Source organism: Peromyscus maniculatus, chromosome 3 (assembly GCF_049852395.1).
Source record: "Peromyscus maniculatus bairdii isolate BWxNUB_F1_BW_parent chromosome 3, HU_Pman_BW_mat_3.1, whole genome shotgun sequence".
NCBI lineage: Eukaryota > Metazoa > Chordata > Mammalia > Rodentia > Cricetidae > Peromyscus > Peromyscus maniculatus.
In genome coordinates this window covers 68,457,899-68,474,844 of record NC_134854.1, presented here as the reverse complement: position 1 = coordinate 68,474,844, position 16,946 = coordinate 68,457,899, and the positions used below count along the sequence as shown (strand labels likewise).

General features: G+C 47.2%; 1 protein-coding gene and 1 long non-coding RNA gene across 2 annotated transcripts in view; both read right to left on the bottom strand.

Moving 5' to 3' along the window:
* Dpp6 (dipeptidyl peptidase like 6) overlaps positions 1-16,946 on the bottom strand; it is a 790,869-nt gene that overhangs the window by 748,508 nt on the left and 25,415 nt on the right. The window lies entirely within an intron of this gene.
* LOC121827959 (uncharacterized) lies at positions 7,314-15,704 on the bottom strand. The gene is made up of 3 exons (XR_006070307.2): positions 13,538-15,704; positions 10,555-13,436; positions 7,314-7,724 (listed from the first exon to the last, which is right to left on the bottom strand). It is a non-coding gene; the product is annotated as an uncharacterized LOC121827959 (long non-coding RNA).

Sequence of the window (16,946 nt, the reverse complement as noted above, 5' to 3'; positions counted from 1 at the left end):
CATTTTTCTGGAAATAATTTATGAATAACTCGGGCTTGTTCATTCGCACCATGGTGGGATCTGAATGGAGCCAGTGTTCAGCTGCCTGAGGATGTTTGTGACCCATCCTCACACATAAAAGGAAGGAAAACAAGGAACTATCTGAGGTCAGATTATGCCTAAGGAAATCTTAATGAGGCTGCCCAGTCCTGTCTTTCCATGTGGGAGGAACAAGGCAGAGTGAAGGATGAGGATGTGATGTGTGTGGGAGGGCTTTGGGGCTCTGACATAGTCCTTGAAAACCTCGTGTATTGTCTGGACTCTGTGACTGTCCACTCCTTCAGAGAGAATACACACACACACACACACATACACACACTCTGACAGATGCTCCGTTTGAGAATGTGAGGCTGAGGGGAGGAACTCTTGGCATCCACACATCCTTGTAGCTCCCAGGAGGTATCATGCACTGGCCATTCAGGCCTCTGGATCTTCAGGCATAGCATTTAGGGAGTGCCTAGTCAATAGAATAATTATATTGGAGTCCCTAATAAGCCTCTCATCAAGAAAACTCCTCTTGAGATATGTAGCCAGTGAGAAGCAGGTCCTTACATAATCTGAAGTATAAAAGTTGAGAGAAGGGTAAATGTGAGGGAAACGGAGGTGAAATTCAAAGAAAAATAAAGCCAGACTCCCAGCCATGTCCACAATTCAGCATGAGCCCAGCACTACCTTTGAGTTAGCCTGCTCAACAATTTGTAAAGGTCAGTGCTGAGTGGAACAGGGTGGTTTCTGACTTGCCCACGTAATTACTAAGCAGGAGCGGAGAGGCAGCCAGATCAAAAGGATTGGTAAGGGATGCAGCCAGTGGATCCAGAAGGCAGCTCTCCAGGCCTGAGCATGGACAGATTCAGGGGCACCCAAGGATACCATCTCTCAGGTGCCTGTGGCAAGAGATAGAACTCTCCCTGCCATAAGCAGCCAGAACCTGGTCAGGCTGTCTGTGAATCATGGGGGTGGGGGGTCTGTCTTCTGACATATCTTTAGCACGTGCCCTCAGAGGCCTCAGTTTTTGTTCCCGCCCTATTTGTTCTTAACGGTTGCTCTCTACTTCTGTCCATTCCCACAAGATCCAGAGCTCTTGAAGGGTCAGCGGCAATTAACTTCTTGAGGAGATCTCTCTCTCTCTCTCTCTCTCTCTCTCTCTCTCTCTCTCTCTCTCTCTCTCTCTGTGTGTGTGTGTGTGTGTGTGTGTGTGTGTGTGTGTGTGAAAGTGCCTGTGTATGAACAAATACAATCACCAGCTAGCTTGCCCCACTTCCCTTTGGCCATGTAACACAAGGCTCCAAGAAATGGTTCAAACCGAACTTGACTGGGCTTTAACAGGTCATCCCAGACAATGTGCTCCTTGGGGGTCTAGAAGTCTATTCAGTGGGGATTTTCTGTTGCCTATGGAATCCAGGCCTTAGGCTACAGGACAGACTCCCTACTATCCCAGTTTAAAGACTACGATACCCTTGGCTTGTTTACCTGGTACCCATGGGTTACAGATAGAGATGTGGCACCCTGGTCCCAGCAGCAGTCAGTGCAGAATAACGGCATCCTTTAGCACATCAGGGAGAGCCGTGGTGTGCTCTACACCCATGGTGCATCCACTCATCTAACCTTCGGGAAATCTTGTCACTGTGGATGCTTCTCCAGACATCACAGAACCCCTCCTGCAGGGAGAGCATCTTGCTGGAAACACGCACACGGCATGACATCGGCAGTTATTATTCTACCCACGCTTACTTCCCCTGTCTACGACTGAAAAGTTCTTAAGGCAGTTCGGTCAGTCCTAGAAAGCAGACCACACTCTCAGCACCCCCATGGCTCTCCCAGATGCAGAACCCCTGGCCAGCAGTGCCTGCAGATATTCTGGTCTCCTCAAATACCTGAGCATACTGAGGGAAATATTTACTTGCAGCCATCTGTGGAAAGAGATGCCACATGTCTCATGTTGAAGCTAAATGGACTTCAGGAGAACAAACGGATCTGGGTACTACATTTTGAGGAGACTATGGGTCCTGCCCCAAGAGGAAGCTAGGTTGGTAACCTACTTCTTGTGACATAGGCTGTCTTCTCCAAGGCCCAAGGATAGATTCCTTACCTAACTACCCACCTGTGCCCTTTACTCTGATGGTTAGCATTGCCTTTCAGCATGGCAGGTTTTATAACAACTAAAGAGACAAGCCCCTGGGCATGTCAGTGAGGTTTCTTGGTTGTGTTAATGAAAGTGGAATGATCTACCCTGAATGTGGATGGCAACATTCCATGGCTATGGTCTTGGATTGTATTAACATGAAAAAGGAGGCTGAGCAGGAGCCTGGCATTCATGACTCTTTGCTTCCTGACTGGATTCGGGATTCATGAGCCTGGCCATGTCCCACCTCTGCCTCCACACCCTGACTGCCATGATGGACTGTATCACCCTGAACTTTGAGTCTCAACAAACTCTTCCTCCTGGAAGGTGGTTTTGTCAGGCGTTTTGAAGCAATGAGAAGATTAACTAACAAATGATGTTTCAACCACATGAATCATCAGAGACCTGTGGGGCACTCAATGGGAAATGGAGACATAATAGATGCTGATGGAGTAGCTAGACTATGGGCAAACCTGTGTGTGAGTAGCACACGGTGGGTATTAGGTACATTATCTCACCTCTCTGAGACCTTATGTCCCAGCAATGAAATGAAGGCTGACCCAGCACAGCCTACTTAAAAGACGCGGGGAAAAGGCTGTTTGGGTGCAAAAATGTCACAGTTATAGCTTAGTCTATGGCTGAAACCCTATTCCCGACAAGTACTGGTCTAATTTGCCAGGCTCTTGAGTTCTTGTCCCCACAGTTTGCTTCAACCCTACCAAAGTGTAAACAGGGAGTTGTGATGGAGAAACTCCTATATTCTTTATCCTCTGGTGTGAAAGGAGGCAGGGCTAAGTCCCAGCAGTATCCAAATGGAGCTAGTGAGTGGCTTTCTGAATTATGACACAGAATCTGTGCAGGGTTTGGTCCCAGTACACAGGACAGGAGGAAGAAGACAGGAGATAGAGGCCATAAGCCATAGTTAGTGTTATTTGTGGTAAGGGCCCATGTCTAGCTAAGCAGCTTGCTTTCTTTCCTTTCTTCTTTCTGCTCCCTGATGGGGCTCCCTACTACTCAATGGCCAGTGACATCTTTCTCCTGTGGCTGTGCATTCCCACAAGATCAGGGGGTTCTGCCAGCCCTCCTATGGGGACCACTCAGCTCCTCTTTCTGAGAGAACATATAAGTACATTACTTTCATGGTAAAGAGCATTCAGTGGTGTGACAGAAGTTGGCTGTCTTTCATACTGGAGTATGGAGTCCCCTGAGGATAACAAGCATGTCTAGCTCATCTTTTTATCTCTGTAACTCCAGCATAGGACTTGATGGGTTCAGATAAATATCAAGGAAAAGAAGAAGGCCTTGAAGGGCTTCTCTTTTGGGGGAGGAGTCTCCAAGTTAGGCATGAGTTGGATCTCTGCCATACTTGTTGCAGTGACCTTCCCTGACCTCTACAGCTGTCACAGGGATAGCTTCAGACTAATCTCAGTGACTGTCTAATGCCTCTCTCCATTTTGACACTGTGAACTCCAAGGAGCCCTGGGCCTCATGTTTCATGCACAGCTGTGGCCTGGGACAGGCTCTTTATAAACATTTGTTGAATGAAATGAGAGAAGACTGCTTGGCAGTCAGAAGGGAAATTACACCTGCAGTAATGTAATGCCTGCACTTCATGGACTTTGGGTCAAATCTAGCAGGCGATTATGAGTTTTCTATGTATAGTCATGGCTAATAGCTTTGGGTCCGATGAGACTAAGGATGATGGCCATGCACTTTCTTCCAGGCACTGGAAAGTAAGAATGGCATCACCACAAATGGCATCACTCCATGTTACAGAATATTTTTATTTTGATTATGGAGAATTAAAGCAATACCTCAGAAAACTGAATTCTACTTCTTGGTAGGAGGGGGAAGATGTCATAGTGGAAGACCACACCAATGAGTTTCACTCTACATTGGAGTTGTCATTGGCAGATGTGGGAAAAGTGCTTCTGTGTCTACAACCTAGGAATTTTTAATGGAGAGTGTAGCTGAAAGTTTTGCCGTGTCCCGCCCAGCCCCATGGTCCCACGGCCGCTTATAAAATAATCATTCAGAGGCTTATATTAATTACAAACTGGAAGGCCTATGGCTCAAGCTTCTTGCTAGCTAACTTAAACTACTTCTTATAACTTAAACCACTTCCATTCATCTTTAAGTTGCCTTGAGGCCATGGCGTTACCGGTCTGCTGGTATCTTGCTGCTCCTTGGGTGGCAGCTAGGCATCTCTCCCTACTTTCCTTTCTTCTCTCCATATCTCTGCTTGGATTTCCCGCCTGCCTCTAAGCTGCCTTGCATGAGCTAAAACAGCTTTATTTGTTAGCCAATGAGAGCAACACATATTCACAGCATACAGAAAGACATCCCATAGCAGGAGAGATTTGGCTGTGCAAATTGAGTGTGTCTAACCACCACAGACAGTACTGATGAGATTCAATTAAGCTTCCTGCATGTTCTGCCATATGATGACTCAGATGACCCCCTTGGAGCTCCCTGCCCTTGAGAACAGGTATTTCAATAATCTTTGCAGTTTTTTTTTTTCTTCAAGGGACAGGACTGGAAGATTGGGTAACAGTGGTGCTGGGGGAGGGTGGGAGAAGTCGGCAGGAGAGAAATTAAGCTCAGTGGAGACACAGAAGTCTCATGGGGTTGAACGTCGATAACTTTAGACAGCAAAGTGTGGGCAGGCATGCCACAAGTACATTAGCAGTTTTGAGTCATGTTGCTTTTTCTCAATTCATCCATTAGGCATTTTCTAGCATCTGGTCGCTTACAGACAGAATTTTCATGGTTTTCTGAAAGATGAAATGCCGTTTTCTTTGCTCTCTTTATAAAGACTTTGAGGTTTGGTCTCTACCCTGGAAAGGTGCATTTATTCTAATAAGTTCTGAACGCCAGTGCTGGACTTGTGTGTGGAAAATACCACTGACACTTTTAGCACCATTTAGCTGTCCCAGTGGTGGGGCTTCCATACAAAGTGGGGTATTCCTAATGACTGGGGTCTGACCCATTACCCACTCATCTGGGGCAAATATATGAATAGAATGAAGATGAGCGAAAGGATGGAAAATACCAGGGGCCTGTGCAGTGGAGATGCCATATCCTCAGAGTCTGCCACTCCCTCCAGCCAGGAAGGACCCAAGATCTGAAATAATTTCTTCAGAGAGAAACGGACTCTGCTAAGCCAGAGAGACACACAGAAAACCCTCCACCCCCATCCTCACGTCTGAGTTCTCCTCACTAACACAAGAATGAGAACATCCCCGGGCCTCCCCAAATGATGCTGGCTCCTTGTCACCTTTCTCTTAACAGAATGAGGCTTTCACATACAAAAAAAAAAAAAAAACCCTAGACTTAGGCAGCGCAGTGGATTCCAGCCCCACCTGATGCTGTGGGCACCATGAGGGGTAGTTCCAGAACCTCTCCTAGCTGGCTCCTGGCATAGCTGTCCTGGTGAACCCTCCCACAAGCACAGAGTGAAAGGGTGTTGAGAGCAGTTGCAAAAGAGGACGAAAACACAAGTTAAATCAAAGAATCCCAGACCAACTGACCAGCGCAGCTCCCGTTCTAGTCACAATTAAGAAAATCTGGTGCTGCTTTTATGCCACACACTTAGTATTGGATGACCATGTCTAGCTTCGTTCCTCTACGGCACATTTCCTCACCATCTGAAGCTGGTAACTGCAGTCTCCTGGGTCTCTTCAGCCCCTCTCCCCTTGGTACCCTAAAGTGACCTTAGAGTTTAAGACATGAAGATTTTCTTCCATCAGAGCCAGATGTCTCTCTTCCACTGACTCCCCAAAAGCTGGACCCCAACTGTCCCTTCTCTGATCTTGTATCTACCACTGACCATGGTCTCTAAGCCAATTTCAAGTCAACCCTCAAGGATGTAGTGTTGGCCTGCTGCAGCTGGGCTACTGCAGGGCCCCCAGAGCACAGTAACCTAAGCCAGGTGTTGTGAACAGAGACTCAGCATTTCAGCTAAGCACACATTGCCCTAAGTCATTGCTCTCAGCCCCAGGGTACCATCTAGCTATACAGAAGTGAGCGTGCCTGTGGTGATACTTTATCTGTGCTGAAATGTGATATTTTATTTGTATGTTAATAAATAAAGTTGCCTGGAGATCAGAGGTCAAATAGCCATAAACAGAAGTCAGGCAGTGGGTAGCCCACACCCTTAATCCAATCACATGGCAGGCAGAGTCTCTGTGTGGTCAAGGACACAGCCAAGTGTGGTGACACAAGCCTTTAATCCCAGTGCCAACCATAGAGACCTGGAGGTCTGTATAGATAGCCAGTGACGAGTAAGCCATGTAGCTGGGCTTAGAACCAATGAGAAGGCAGAATAGGAAGGCAATAAAAACAGGTTACACAGAAGAAGCTCTCTCTGTGGAAGCTACTGCTGGTGGTAAGCTAAGGCTAGTCGTGGCTATTGCTCTGATCTCTTTGGCTATTACCTCTGTATTTGGCTCTGTGTTTATTTAATGAGACTGTTTAGGAATTCATCTACAGGTGCCTGTCACTCACCAATAGAGGAAACGTGTGGATGACTAGTTTGTTGCTCCCTGGGCTCCCCATCCTAGAGATTGACTCAACTCTTCTCTGAAAGCTTGTCACAACTTGCCAGACAATGTCTTCTGTCTAGTGCTGCACACTGGGAATGTAAAGGGGAGGGGTTTGGGGCAAGTACAGGACACCAAGACTATGTTGACCAAAGGTAAGAATGGGGTGGAAGGAGAAATAACTCAGCATAACCTTGAAAGACTCATATGCTATTTCCTCTTGGCCTGTTAACGTGCCCCAGGGCAGCTGGTACACGGCCAGGTACTTGGTGAATCATCAGAAGGAATTAATTGATTTAAGGTGGCAGAAGCACTCAGTGTCGATAAAGATACCGAATGCCCTGTCTCTTTCTCCCTCTGCTTAGAGAGAACTGAATTGCATTTTCAGCATGGGTATGGTTTACCTATATGAAACAGAAGAGCCAGAGGAAAAATACCCAGTGATGGTCCTCTGTCCCAGCCAGCCAGAACCAGCATGGTACAGAAGGCTGGCAAATGCAGTAGCCATATTCATGCACTCTTCAGATACTAAAGAGGGATTTTGGATATATATATACATACATACACACACATATATATACATCTTGCTCACAGGAAACTGAGGACAGTCATAGAGAGACAAAGAAAGTGTATTGGCTCAGAAAGGTGGCTCTGGAACCTTGTGCGTGGTTGACCAGGCCATGATGGTTTTATGTTCTCTAGTTTCCATCATTTGAATGACTCATCTTCCTACTCAGGTTCAAGGTCATCCTGAGGAGCAATACTTCTTTGCTGCATCCTGATACCCGGGCTTGTCACATGGGAGAGGGGAGATGACAAAAGAGCCTCCTGTCCTTCTGCTGTTGGGGCTTCTTCTTGTTCTGTTGGGAAAGGAAGGCTTATCCATCCGAAGGCCCTTCCCCTCCGCGGAGGCTGATCCATCAAAGGCAAGCCGTACAATAACACGATGAAATAGCTCTACTCTCGCCTTTTACGGCTCCCGTCTTTGTCATCTCTAAATGATCGACAGTGCTTTTCCAGGTCTGATGAGAGAACAAACGAGGGGGAGCGGTTTCCTGACGAGCTGTTTAGGCCGCCACATCTCAACAATGCCATAAATTAACTGGCATGCAGGGAAGGTGTCTGCGGTTGGCGGCGATCAGCTGATGGGACTATGCAAATGAAGCCACAAACAGCTGCAAACCACTGGATAAAGCACTCTGGTTCTCCATATCCATTACGGACGCCTTTAAGAGCCTGCTAGTCCCAAGAGGAGTCAAAATCAGCATATTAGAATTCAGTTGTTGTCTAAGGGAGAAAAAAGAGTCTACAAAAAGAACCTGTGGACTCCAGGCAGGACAGAAACAAATCTATGAAAAAGATGTGAGTCTGACAGTCTGAAAGATTCTGGAGGGAGGCTGACAGAATAATAAATTTGAAGAGTTCTTTTTTTCTCTTTTTTTTCAATGTTCATAAAATATTTTAGGTATTTACAATTAATAAGATTTTTCTTCCTTGGTGTTTTATAAATAAATAAAGTAGAATTAAATTAGCTATAAACCTGAAAGGATGGCAAAATTTATCTCATGGTCCAACAAAGTAAGACTGCCAGAGCTTGAGTGAGGAGGAGGAACTGTCTTTCTCGTGAAAGCGAGTGCACACGTGCATCCCTCTGAATGGGGAGTGTTGCTGTGAGCAGGTCCAGCTTGACTCATCCCTGCTGCTGTTAGACTTGCCAGTAATTAACTGGTGTTTTTAGTTAGCAGAGGAGCAGTGTGAACATAATAGTGATGACTCCAATGCTACCAAAACCTCACTCTAAAGGCCACCCAGGACATCTGCCTCCCAGGGAGCAGAATTCCCTGCACAGGAGTCACCTTGGGGTGGCACACGGCCAATCCAGAGAACACAGCCGCTGTTCAAAATATTTTTGGAATTTCTTCTGGAGAATTGTTCTCAGAACTATAAAAGAAAATTAGTTTCATTGTTCTGAAATGAGCCATGTGGGCAAAGCAGTCGGCATTGTTCACGTAGGGAGTCAAGCTTAACGTTTCCCAAGTCAGCATTGCACCGGTTGACACAATCAATAGACACTCATTTTCTGCGTAATCACAGCAGTCCAGAACATATGCCCCTGGACTATGTCCCAGGTCCAAAAGGCATTCCCAAAAAGGTGAAGTCTGCTCCCCTAAGCTCTTCACTCCAGGACTGTGAGCTAGGCATGCCAGGGTTTCTGAGATCTAGCAAGGGGGGTCCTAACACTATAGCCATGTGGTGAATACCATCAACTCAACAGGAACTAGAATCCCCAAGGAAACAGAGCCGGGCTTGGGTTAATTGATGCAGGAAGACACATGACTACTATGAGTGGGACTGTTCCACCGGCTGGGTCTCTAAAGTAAATGAAGAGGAGAAAGGAAGATGAACCCAGCCATGGCCTCTCCCTGCCTCTCTGCTTCTGGACTGCAGACGCAGTGTGGACAGCTCTGTCACACCCCTGCTACCGTGACTTCCCCACCATGATGGGTTGTGTCCTCTAGCTGGAAGCCTAAGTAAAGCCTTCCTTTCTTAAGTCTCTCTTTCTCTCTTTCTCTCTCTCTCTCCCCCACCAGAAGTTGATGCCTTCCTCAATCATTTCCAAACGTGCTTCATGAACTGCGGTTTCATGAGTTTCAAGAGACTCAGTCTTTCAGTTGCCCAGGTTCAAATCTTCCTGTTGTCCTTGACCCTGCCCCCCATCCTGTTCTCCTCAAAACCTTGTATCCTGTTTGCACACCTGCAGGCCACCTCCCTGGTCCCGTCACACGTCACACTTTAGATATCCCTTGTGGAGGAGGGACTATCCCACCAGCCCTCACCTGTCCTCTATTACTAACCTAGCGGCCCCATCCTGCCAATTCTGAGTAACTCCACCTCACTTCTTCACCTCAAGCTATCCAAAGTGGCCAGTTCCCTGATGAAGGAGTCCAGCAGCCCGGCGAAGTCACTTGCTCGCTTCCTCTTAACACTTTCCATGCTCGCTCTATTCCGGTGCTGCTCTTTCTGCACCTGTCCTGCCTTGGCTCCTCCTGTGGAGATATCCTACCTTCCATTACACCTTTCTAATTAGGTGCATTACATTGATATAGGAAATGCCTGGGCGACAATGTCCTCTGATACACCAGTAAGGCTGAGACTGACAGCGTGCCTATGTGGAAGAGCAATTTCCGAGCACACAAAGCCCTGAGAAACAACCTTAGCACCCCCAAAAAGCAGACAGAAAGTCTGCTGTGGACTGAATGCTTGTATCTCCTTGTAAGACATTTCTCTGTTGGGGTCCTAACTCCCACTGGGATGATTCTAAGAGGTGGGGCTGAGGGGTGATTACATAATGAAGGAGATCTCACAAACACATGAGAGCTTATGAAAGAGGCCCCGGGGTAGCTTGTGTCCTTGTCCACCAGATGAAGATGCAGTGGCAGGGACAGGTACCATCTATGAACCAGGCACCCCCAGCACACCCGCAGCACACACACACCACTCACACACACCACTCATGTGCTAACACACATACATACACTATTTTTTCTAAAACACTCTGAAAACAGGTGGAAAACTGTACACCTTGGGTGGCAGAAACATGAGAAGCACAGCCTAATGGAGCCACCCCGCCCTTCCATACCTCCTTCTCTCTTGCATGTCTGATCTCTTGCACAGAGCTTGGGCTGCCGGAATTTCCACACCCCCGTCCCCCTTCTTGGCTGGCGAGACAGAAATGTGGCTGCAAGCCAGTTGCGGTAGAGTTTCCCAGACATGTGAGGCAATCCCTACCCCGCCGTGGTTTATGTATGCACTGGAACCCTCTGGTGAGCGGCGACAGGTGACGTGGCTTACGTAAGGGCCGAGGTGCTGTGAATCAGGCCTGTGGCTGGCACTCTGGGGGTGTGCTGTAAGTCTCTGTTGAATGACTAGGTGACTGAGTGACAGACAGTGGTAAAACACTCTGGCACAGGAGAAAGATCCGGTCCCTGGGAAGTAGTGGCTGCAGCTCTGTACTGCTGTTGGTAGAGCACTGTGTCATAATGTGTCCCCATTGTGTCACAGTGGGAAACCTACCAGGCACCTGCTCATGTAAATTCACTCACTCATGGGGTAGTGTGTCTGAGTTTGTTGAACCAGAGGCTCAGAGAAATGAAGGGACCTCCTGAGGCACACAGCCGGGATCCGGTGTCCATATTTGCCCTCTACCCCAAATCAGAACCTGGGACTTGACTCAGCAGACCCTGAACCAGTGTCCTAGTGGATCGGAGACTTCTCAAAGCTCCCTATTCACTGTCTGTTCCCCATCCTCAGCATCATTCCACAGCCCCACCATCCACTCTTAGGATCAGTTGGCAGGCATCCGGCCTAGTCCTGGAGAACCCACAGCCTTGCAAGTTGATGACCTCTCCCAGCCCAGCTGACCAGGGAAAAAATGTCAGCAGATTCTGCACATCTGGTCTTGGACTACAACATTCATGTTGACAGCCACCACCTGTCATACCTGATACCCAGCATTGTGCTTCTCAGTGGGCCTCTGGTTCTCACCTGGCCAGCACAGAACATGTGCACTCACGATACTGCTCTGTCCATGCCAGCAGCCAGACCCACACCCATCACCACATCTGGGGACCCAGGACCCAGGACTCCTCTGCTATTGACATCAGCCACCGATGACTCAGACCAACAGCTGAATCAATACTCTATTCTGGGGTCAAAGGTCAGTCAGACCTGACATTGTCCTGTGACCTGAAATCACAGCATGTGCCCATCCCCGTGGTCTGCAGAGGTAGAAAAGGGCACAAGGTGAAGAGAAGAGAGAAGCTCATCATCTGGAGGGATGATGACGACAAATTTAACCCCCACCCCACCATCAGCACCACCACCAATGGATCGTTCATCTTAACTTCATGAATGGCAGAAACTACAGTCAGCCCATGTTCCACAGAAGGAAGTAAGGTACAAATTATTAGCGGTCGTCAGCCAACCTGCCTAAGGTTGTTTAGCAAGGAAAATGCTGCCTATAAAGCTGGTGAGATGGTTTACCAAAGGAACTGACTGGGAAACCCGACCTGAATTCAGTTCCCAGAACCCACATGGCAGAAGGAGAGAACGGACACCGGGAAGCTGTGCTCTGTCTTCCACAAGTATGCATGTGTACCTAACAGTAAGTAATAAAAAATTGTCAGTAACAATTATAAAACATATTGTTTATCATATGTTTTAGTTGGGGTTGCTATTACTATGCTAAAATACCATGATCAAGACCAGCTTGGGAAGGAAAGGATTTATTTCCCCTTACACCTCACAGGCCATACTCCATCACTGAAGGAAGTCAGGGCAGGAACTCAAACAGGGCAGGAACCTGAAGGCAGGAGCGGATGCAGAGGCCACAGGGGGAACTGGCTTGTTCTTTATGGCTTGCTCAGCCTGCTTTCATGTAGAACCCAGGACCACCTATCCATGTACTACCCACAATGAACTGAGCCCTCCCATGTCCATCATTAATCAAGAAAATGCCCCATGGGCTTGCACACAGGCCGACCTGGTGGGAACATTTTCTCAGTTGAGGTTCTCTCTTCCCAAATGACTCTAGCTGTATCAGGTGAACAAAAATCACCCTGGGCAGACCATGTAACAAGTCCCCAAACAGGTCAGTCCGTCATTGAACAGCACCTCCAAACTGTGAGGCTCAAGGAACCTTTGCCATTCTCATTTAGCGCTTGTAGTTGTTATTGTCACACAGTGTGAGGACTACAGAGCCCTGTATTGCTTTTCTGGAACTTTCCCTGCCTTGGATTTCCTGTTCTTAATTACTCTCCAAAGACTAGTCTCTGCAGGACAAAGCCTTTTCTCTGTGATGCAGGATGATTTTGTCACGGGAAATCTCCTTTCCTAAGACTTCTTCAGACTCAAGGACTGCTCACAAGGAGGAATAGTTTCTGCTAAAACACAACATGCCATTCTTTATTAGATACTCCATGATACTGAAGATAGAAAAATATGTAAATAATTTTAATATTGGAAGTTGAGGAGATGGCTCAGTGGTCAGTGTTTGCAGCACGCATGTGAGGACTACAGTTCATATCCCCAGAAGCCACATAAATGCCAGATGGGCACTGGCAGCCTGCCTATAATATCACCTTCAGAGGTTGGAGGCAGGGACTCTCCAGAGCAAGCTGGCCAGCCAGACTAGCCATATCAGTAAGCTCTGGGTTTGACTGGCAGAGTCTGGCTTACTAAATAAGGTAGAATCTAGGTGTCACATGCAAGTGTATACTCATGTGCATACACATTCATGCACTCATATACCTCCACATAGGCCAACACACATATACATATATGCACACATACACACATGAAATGTGGGAAAAGATCATTTTTCATCTCAGAACTGAAGAAACAATATTAAGCCAATGATAGGCAGCTGGGTGGAGATGTGGTGGGGTAGGGTGCTGGGCTCCCCACTATCTCAGAGTTCTCAGGACTGCAGGCTGCTTTCTTGCCTCTAACCCCACTCTAGAACAAGAAGTCAGCTGAACTGTTTGATGGTGTATCGCATTGCTTGGCTTGATCTTCAAAACATCAGCTCTAGCCCTTCTTCTCAGCCTTCTGCTCCACAGCAGCCAGCAGAGGCAGGTTCTCCTGGTCTGACGCCACCTCACACATTCTCCAATGTGCAGCTCGGTGGGGGAGCTTGGCTAGAGCAGACTCCTCAGAGCCTCTTCCTCCACCCCCTGCAGACAGGATGGAAAGTCCTAGAATTAAGACTTCAACTTGGGGGTGGTGGGTAAGGAAGGAATAGGGAGAAGAAGAACATTTTGGTGACTCTGCATACCTCAGAGATGTGTCCTGATCCAGCATCTTATTTCAGGGGCCATTATGTCCTGCTCAGTTGCTAATAGACCAGGATACTTTAATTCTCACTCTGCTGTTGCTTGTGGTGTGCTGTACTCATGGGAGATGGGAACATTGGTTTACTTAAGCCGTGAGCAACCTGCCCTTGCTTCATAATGGTGCCAAGACCTGCCCAGGAAGCTCCTCACACACTGGCTAGGTCAGATGCTAGCCACTTTGCCTGTGTTATGTAATACATGTATTTGGAAGTCCACTGAGTCAGGTGTAGTTTTTTAAAGTAGCATTTAACCCTTTTCTAGGACAAGATGACAATGTAAGACTTTAAATGTCATTATCGAAGGCTCTCGGGAAGCTTCTGCTGATGGAGCCTGTTGCCAGGGGCTGTGGGCTGGGTTGTATTGTGTTTACAAGCTGCTCCAGTATTCTGGAGGCTCATGGGAGTGTAGGTTTTTCCTTTGTTCTTGTCCATTATCTGTCATGTATCATCAGTGTTTTCCTCACTCTGGCCCCAGCGTATCTTCTTTCTGGGCTATGCACTGCTCTGGAACCACAGCAGAGAGAGGCATGGGGAGCCACAAACATTTCCTATGCCTACACATCACTCCCTCCTGGGACACACATTGCTGGCTGACACACACCATATGGCCAAATCTCTTCCCTCCAGAATGCAGGTCTGAGAAATTGCCAACATATAGTGTCCCCCTTGTCCTTCAAGATCATGCACATACATACCACTGGAGCTTCGTCAGCCCCGGCCCTTATTTTTAATCAATGAAGTGATGTATTAAGTATACACTGACTGTGACGTTGAGCTGCAGGTCTCTAGGTAGTTCCACTTCTGCAAGGTTCCACTAACTCCCAATAGTACCACGAGAGGAACCATACCTTTAACACATGGACTTTTGGGGTATTCAACATTCAAACTACAGCACCCAGGGACACGTCTACAGGTGCTGCCTCTCTCAACACCCTTCAGAGAAGCTAATTATCAGTGACCACAGAAGCCCTGCTGTATATCTAGCAGGAAGAAGGGCTCCATAACCACACAGGTTTTCATCCTCGTTCCTTCTGTCACCTCACTTGACTTACCGTGAGATGTACCCATGCCATCACCACTGTGATAAAGAATGGCCCTGGGCTCATGCCACCTCAGTCAGTTCTAGCGAGCAATGTCCTTTCCATCAGCTGAAGGTGCTGCTTTTCATTGTCAACTTGACACACTGCAGAATAAACTGGGAAGTTATTCTCAGTGAAAACTGTCTAGATTAGGTTGGCCCATGGGCATGTCTTTGGAGGGAGGGATTGTCTTGATTATCCCATCATTAACATAACATCAATTATGTTAATTGATGTACAAAGAAGACACAGCCCACTGTGGGAGGTACCATTCCCTAGGTTTGGGTCCTAGACTCTATACAAAAAGAGAAAGTGAGCCGAGAACAGGTATGCACACACCAACTCATTGTCTCTGCTCTTTACTGTGGATGTGATATGACCAGTTCTTTCAAGTTCCTGATGTTTCCCTGTTACAGTGGACTGCACCCTGGAACTATAAGCTAAAACAAACTCTTTCTCCCATAAATTACTTTTGTCAGGATATTTTATCACAGCAACATGAGAAACAACACTAAGACAGGGCCAGAGAGCTCACCCTGCCTGTGCTCATGTGTCCGTGTGTCCTTATAACCTAAGAGCTCACCTACTCTCTGACCAACTTCACATAGACCTCTACAAACAAATGACTCCACTGAAAACAAATATAGAGCTACCAATCTAGTTTGATATAAAATATAAAGGCTCATAAATCTTGGAGAGTAATGTTGGGAATGAGTAAAGTCAAAGCTTGGGTTTTTATCATTTTTAAAAATAGTCTTTGGGTACGTTACAGTCTATTCTATGTACTTATGAAACAGAACAATTAGGGGCTAATTTTGCACTTCCCAAAAGATCTTTAATAGGGTTATTCTGAATGCATAGTCTCCTAAAAGGTATTCCACGTCCAGTTTGATTCTTGATAATTAGATTCCAGATCGCCCTTGAAGGTGGGCTGCTGCAGACATCAGGAAGCCCTGCTATGGGAATAAAAGAATGTCTGTGGGGAATTGAAAGCATGCTTTCCTAATCCCCATCTGTGGGGACCCTGGGGCTGCAGAAAGTGTGAGATGGGTCATGTGTGTGTGTCTAGTCTTCCCATCTGTCCACACATGGGGCCTTCCTTCTGAAGGAGTGGGTAGGGAGATTGGCCTCCAGGAAAAGTCTTTGCCCTGGGTCTCCTCCAGCCCCAGGTTCATTCACCAGAATCACACTTGCAAGCCCTGGAAAGAGCAGTTTTGCTGGCTTTTCCTTTTCCTGTTGATTCTCACCAACCAAATAAGGAGAGGGCTGGGCTGAAGTCACTCATGGTCCTTCAGCAATGCCTCATACCGCTCCCCCCATTCCCCCCCACTCCCCATCCCACCCCGCCCTCACCCCCTCACCCTCTCCCTGCAGAGAGAATGTCGCTCTCTATAAATAAAGCCCTTCTACTGGAGCTTGTATTTCCCTGACTAAAGCATATTTCCTTTTTTTAGCCATAGGCAAATTATCAATTACAATTTGCTAATGTTGGATACTTAACATTCAACATATCATTTTCTTTGATATAACTTAGAGTCAGAGTTTATGGCAGAATCACACGTGCACAAAATAGCAACTGGACACTCCTTTGCCTCTGTCCCTCTAGAGCAGCAGTTCTCAACCTCTGGGTCGCGACCCCTTTGGCAAACCTCTCTCTCCAAAAAATATTTACATTACGATTTGTAACAGTAGCAAAATTACAGTTATGAAGTAGCAACGGAAATGACTTTATAGTCGGGGGTCACCACCACATGAGGAACTGTATTGAGGGGTTGCAGCATTAGGAAGGTTGAGAACCGCTGCTCTAGAGCAAGCTTCCTCTAAAGCTCTGCAGATTCGCTGTCCCAGGAGACTGTGTTGAGAGGCTGCTAACACATAAGGCCAGCACAGCCACGGAGTAAGTGGACAAAGGACCTGAGGCCAGCTCACCTTACACCTGGAGGACCCAGGATCTTCTCCCTGTCCCCTCTCTATCCATCCACCTGACAGCATTCTTACCAGTTGCCAGCCATTCCTAAACACCACTAAGGAGATCCAACTGTGGTTTAAGATTCATTTACTTTTATTTCATATGTATACCTGTGTCTGTATGTAGGTGTGTGAACCACATGCATGCAGTCCCTGTGGGGGCCAGAAGACAGCATAAGATCCCCTGGAACTGAAGTTTATGAATGATTGTGAGTCATCCAGGCTGGGCACTGGGGATTGAACCTGGGTCTTGGCAAGAGCAGCAAGTGCTCTTAACCTCTCAGCCATCTCCCCAACTTCTCCCA